This window comes from Mustela nigripes, chromosome 18 (genome assembly GCF_022355385.1).
Source record: "Mustela nigripes isolate SB6536 chromosome 18, MUSNIG.SB6536, whole genome shotgun sequence".
Classification (NCBI taxonomy): domain Eukaryota; kingdom Metazoa; phylum Chordata; class Mammalia; order Carnivora; family Mustelidae; genus Mustela; species Mustela nigripes.
The window spans coordinates 25,341,823-25,347,830 of NC_081574.1; positions in this window are offsets into that span (position 1 = coordinate 25,341,823).

The following is a 6,008-nucleotide window of genomic DNA, read 5'->3' on the forward strand; positions in this document are numbered from 1 at the left end:
CCATGAAAAAACCGTTGAGATTTTTTTGTTGTTGTTCATCATGTATTTTAATCTACTCCATGACTTTTTTTTTTTTTTTTTTTTTGAAGACTGTTAATGTTTTTATAAGCATCTGGTTCAAGTTGCACTGGGATTGAGTGTCCTGTTCCAACACTTATAAAAGCACTATTAGTGTATGATTTGGTGGAGTGAGGGGTTGTGTGTGTGTGTGTATGTGTGTGTGTGTGTGTGTTTAGGAAAATATGTTACATAACAAATGCCTATATATAGAAAACAGAGCATTCCCCTCAAGATCAAGCTGGATTTAAATGAAAAGGACACTTAAAGAGTCCAGGAAGACAGTCATATAAAAATCTATCAAATGATAGGTGCTTGTTAAGAGCAGGAAGGTGTATCTTAGGCTTAGGAGTAGAAAGCTGGAGGGGCTATCAGGTCACTAACATGGTAAACTTGAGAGTGCTGCCAGGGCCTCTAACAAGATCCCGGTAAGTATGCCTGTGTATATATCTATTTTGCCACTTGAAGCAGGCTGCAAAGGAACTGCTAAAAATAAATAACAATGCACCTAGGACGGGATTTATCAGTTATGGTGTGATCTTTGGTTCCTAAGTGACCCTGATGGAACCCTCTGGCTATCTGTAGCCTCCACACTCATACCCAACTGAAGTTCCCAGTCCAGCGTAACTTCACTTAATGAAGAAGCTAAATATTCCCTAGTGCATTAGCACCTTTTTAACTGAAGTAAGAACTATAACCAGATTCTTAAGATTTTTGTACTGAACATGTGAAATCTACTCCGTGTTCTTCCTAATATGCAGGACAATGTGGCTTGGCGTAATAGCGATGTAATTCCAATTACAACCTACAACTGAATCATTAGATTTGGGTTCTAAGTAGATCTTAGAGATCTAAATATATGCAAAGAACTGTAATATTTACCGACTTCAGGTTCATTATTTCTGTAAGCTTAAGTTATCACAAGAATGTCATGCCTAGGGAGGTTTTAAGTCAAACCTCTGAAGTAAAGATACTGATTAGATTCAATCGATAACTACAGCCCGACTACCTGAAATGGTTTAGCCCTACAAATGGAACCAAACACAAGGCCTTTTGTGTGGTAAAGTTTGCTAGAATTATATAACAAGACTCAACTAAAACGTAGACATTCTTGAGTTTGCAAATTTGGTGTTTTTAAGACCAAACAGTCTAAATTCCTTGGAGGCACATTTTGCCCCCAGCTTGTGTTGTATAGGAAAGCCCGTGTGTGGAAAACCATAGGCAACACCATGTGAAAGTCTAATAAAAGGTTTTGGAAGGTGGAGAACAAACACATCTAGATGATAGGGGGAGAAAACAAAGAATGTGTTTGCTCTGTATTTAATAATAGCTTTCCCTTCAAACCACCAATCACTTTAAAGAAGATATCAAGCTTTTGCTTGACTGTTTGCCCAGCAAGAAGCACCTTAAAAATGAGTCCAAGAGATGGATGAAAGCTACCTGAGCAAGATACGGGGAATCCTGGCTTTCCTAGCTCTCCCCTAGTTCCTACCTTCTTAGCGTCAGCTTCCTTGAGGCAGTATCTCCAGACCTCCTTAGGTAACCAAATTCCTCTTCTCTAGAAGCCTTCTATTCCTTTGTACCTCTCCTTCATGGTCTTTGTGTTGCAGTTTATTATTTTTTTTAATTGTCTATCTTTTGCATTAGATTGCAATTTCCTTGTGTCAGTGTTTTTTTAAATCGTGCATGACACATTGGAAGAAAGGCTTTTAATATGAGTGCTTCACGAACTGTGTGTCTCAGATTAACTTTGCCACAGGAGGCACCTGGGTGGCTCAGTGGGTTAAAGTCTCTGCCTTGGGCTCAGGTCATGAGCCCAGGGTCTTGGGATCGAGCCCCGCATTGGGCTCTCAGCTCAGCAGGGAGCCTGCTTCCTCTTCTCTCTCTGCCTTCCTCTCTGCCTACTTGTGATCTCTGTCTGTCAAATAAATAAATAAATAAATAAAATCTTTAAAAACAAACCAAAAAAAAAAAAAAAAACCTTGCCAGGAGAAGGTACTCAGAATCATTATTTTTTAATTGTGGTAATGATTCAATAAACTGATAGCGACATACAGGCTACACAAATTAACCTACGAAGGTAAGAAAATGTTTGTGTTTTTATACCATTGTGTTGTAACAATTAGTCAGATTTTTAAAAATGGCTGGATGAGAAGTTTAACATTCATCTGTATGTTACATTTCTTTGTAAGACTCCCTTTGAAGGATTTTACTTCTTAAACTAGACAACTATAGCTAAGAATAGGTACTTGTTACTAGTTTTAAGACTGAAACATGCCACTAACTTCAACCGGGATGGAATTTCACAGTTCACTGACAATCTAACAACAAACCTTTTTATAAATGGGTGAGAAGTTAAAGCTGTTGCAAAAAGTTATAAGATTCTTTATATCTATAGGAGACTTCTCTATAAGAGAGTTCTACAGAATCTGGTCAGAAAGCTGCTGAAACCAACAGCAATTCACTCATTTTACTGAACATGTTAAGACATTCAGGTAACTCAGGTAAATAGGTAAAGTAGGGCAAGTCCTTAAAAATAAGAAATTATGTCCAACCTTTTGATTTAGGGAGAAGGAAGTTTCTTCCCCTTCTATAGTAAGTATAAATTATACTGGTCATGAAAAAAAAAAATCCCAACTCAGAAATTCATTTTCCAAGTTAAAGGCTGTGTCAAAGCTATCTCAGGCTCACATTTGAGGCTCTCATTGTGATCTAACAAAATCTTGTTACAACAGAATTCTTAATGTGTTCTCCATATCCAACATAAGCTGCAGAAGTTGCCTGGAAAATCCATTTCTAACCCTATTTCTCTTCTTGGGCACCAAGTGGTAGTTCACCAGTGTTTGTACCAGTCTTATACTGCTGTGTAACAAATTACCACAAATTAAGCAGTATGAAAACCTCCACTTATAAGCTCATTATTCTGTAGGTCAGAAATCCAGCATGTCATGGCTGGGTTCTCTGCTCAGGATCTCACCAGGCTGAAATTATGGTGTTGGCAGGGATGTGCTCTCCACTGAAGTTTAAGATGTTGTTCCAAATGCATTTAGATTGTAGGCAGAATTCAGTTCTTTGCTGTAACAGGACTGAGGACCCATTTTCTTACCAGGTGAGGATGGCTCCCAGTTCCTAGAGGCCATTCCTTGCTCAGGGCCCGGTGTGCCCCACCCATCACCTAAGCCCCACATCCCTCCTGTAGAATCTTTCTTTCCACCAAGAGCCCAGCCCTCTTTAGGCGCTTACTTGACTAATTCAGGCCCTTTTGGGGGGTCCTGTCTACCAGTGTCCATTTTGTATTTTGTTTCAGGCAGGATTTATGGAGGGAGTCCAGTGAGAGAAGGGAGAAGGAAGCACAGTAACGCCATCCTTGTTCACAGGCACCATTTTAAGATCATTAACTTTTCCAAGGTGGTTTTGAGTCTTGACCACGAAGATAGAACAGATGAGGATTTTCAGGTGAGGTTCAGCAATGGTGAAATTGAGCTAACATAACAAGAGCATAGACAATTCTATCATTTTACTACGTCTCCAAGTTTGGAGCAATCAGTAAAGACCAAGGCTTATCCACATAGGACTAAGATCAAATGGAACTGTACCTGACACACAGAGCCTAAATATAAATACTGTTTTCTTTTCCTACCCTCTTTTGCTAGGGACTGCCAGTTTTGAGAGAAATCGTTTGAGTTTGGAGCTTTCCAATATATTCTTTTTTTTTTGTTCTTAAAAGCAAGTGGTTTAGAAAGCACAGATAGGGGGCGCCTGGGTGGCTCAGTGGGTTAAGCCTCTGCCTTTGGCTCAGGTCATGATCCCAGGGTTCCAGAATCAAGCCCCACCTTGGGCTCTCTGCTCAGCAGGGAGCCTGCTTCCTCCTCTCTCTCTCTGCCTGCCTCTCTACTTGTGATCTCTGTCTGTCAAATGAATAAATAACTAAAATCTTAAAAAAAAAAAACCACCACAGTCTGAGTTCTTCATCATTTTTCCTTGCCTAAACTCCTTCCTAGCATCCCACCCAGGCAAGGACAAATATTAAAGTCCTGTATCACACCCCTTGAGATAACTGTAAGATACAGTCTTTCATACCAGAGGAAAATAATTCTTCATACTGCCCCCCAAAATGCTGGCCTAAATGGCACATTGCACATATAATTTCTTATAGTTCTTAGAGAGGTCTTATTTCTTACAGTTCTCTATAGAGGTCTTTCCTTCCTAGGTTCTCCTTCTCTCCTTAGTTTCATCTCCTATCCCCCAGCACTTCCTCTAAAAGAAAACAAAGATAACCAGAATGATCACTGTTAGTCCCACAACAAGCCATTTGTGTTGGGTCTTTCAGACTAACGCTGGGACAAGCAGTGTTATTAAAGGAACCCTCAGCTATTGATGAAGGATAGATAGTGGGAGGCTGACAGGCTGGGACAAAGGACCACTCCACCCCCAAGAGGAAATCACCTTTGAAAGGATTTTACACCACCTGGGAAGGAGCCCTCCACCCTTTGCCCTGTGATAGATAGATGACAAAAACCTGATTGGATGACAGGCTCTTGGAGGGTTAATCAGATTAAAACAGCCCCAAGAACCCATAACAACCCCTAGACTTAGAAACTTTGTGGCAACCCTCTACAGTCCCTTTCCTCTTCAGCAGGTTTGAATTGTGGCTCCATAAACTTCGTTATCACTCAATAAACTTTGCTTTGTTTCTCACCACTCTTCATCAGGTTTACCTCTTGGTTCTTCAAAGCAGTATAATCAAGAACCATGGGCACTAAAGGAGTAAAAAACTAATGGCAGGTTAAACAAGATAGAAGAGTACCAGTAAAAAACGAATGGCAGGTTAAATAAGAGAAGAGAAGTTCTTTTACTCAATCTACTATCTGGAAAGGCACTGTATATCTAAGGACCTAGACTTCTCTTTTTATTTCTCTTAATATGTATAGCTTTCCCCCCATAGAATATTTGACCCAAGAGAGCTGCTAGAGCTCCTGCTATTACATTCACATTGCAACCAGTTCTGGTCAAGTCTATAAGGTTGGCTTTTGCTCCTAGCCAGTAATTGGAGCAATCTTTATACATTTGCTGTTCATCTTTTAACACAAGTGTACTTTCAGGTCCTGCAGGATGTCCTAGTTGCTCAGATGACTTCAAGGTGTGCAGCAGACTTTTTGAGTCCTTGTTTTCTGTGAAGGGATAAGGATGCATCACTTAAAGTGGTCATGCGCAAGCACATTTTAATATCTTGGTGATGGAGATAATGATTGAAAAGTATTTCTTTCCTAAGTAGGGACATGATAGAGACCAGTGATCTTGAAATTCTAGGATAAACATCTAATTAATAAAAACAGTATGTGCTTCAGTATAAATTAGTTACTACTCTTAAAGGGGCATAAAAATGCTCTATTTCTCATTTCCCAGTAACTCCTCTGTACCTTCTCTGCCACCTCAGTTGCACACTTCCTTTTCAGGAAGGCAATGCTTTTGACTCAGGAAGGAAAGATATTACTGCAGAGAGAAATTTCTCGTTACCCCCTTGCTCCTGTGTTTCATACAACTTCTTGTAATGCTCCCATGTAAACAAAAGATGGTCATAATGATTCTCATTTTGCAGATGATGTTCAATGTTGCTTGCTGAAGGTCATGGCAGTTAGCTGGCAGAGCTAGAACCAAAATCCACTTTAGGCTAACTTCATCAGTTAGACATGAAAGTCTTCTCAGTGTGTGATCTTGGGCAAAAACCTGACCTTCATTTGCTCAGGGTCCTAACTGACCCCAGCTACAGTGAGCCCCTCTGCTTTGTTGAAGATTCTCTGGTTAAAAGAGAGGACTGGGGGCGCCTCGGTGGCTCAGTGGTTTAAGCCGCTGCCTTCAGCTCAGGTCATGGTCCCAGGGTCCTGGGATCGAGTCCCATATCTGGCTCTCTGCTCAGCAGGGAGCCTGCTTCCCTCTCTCTCTCTCTCTCT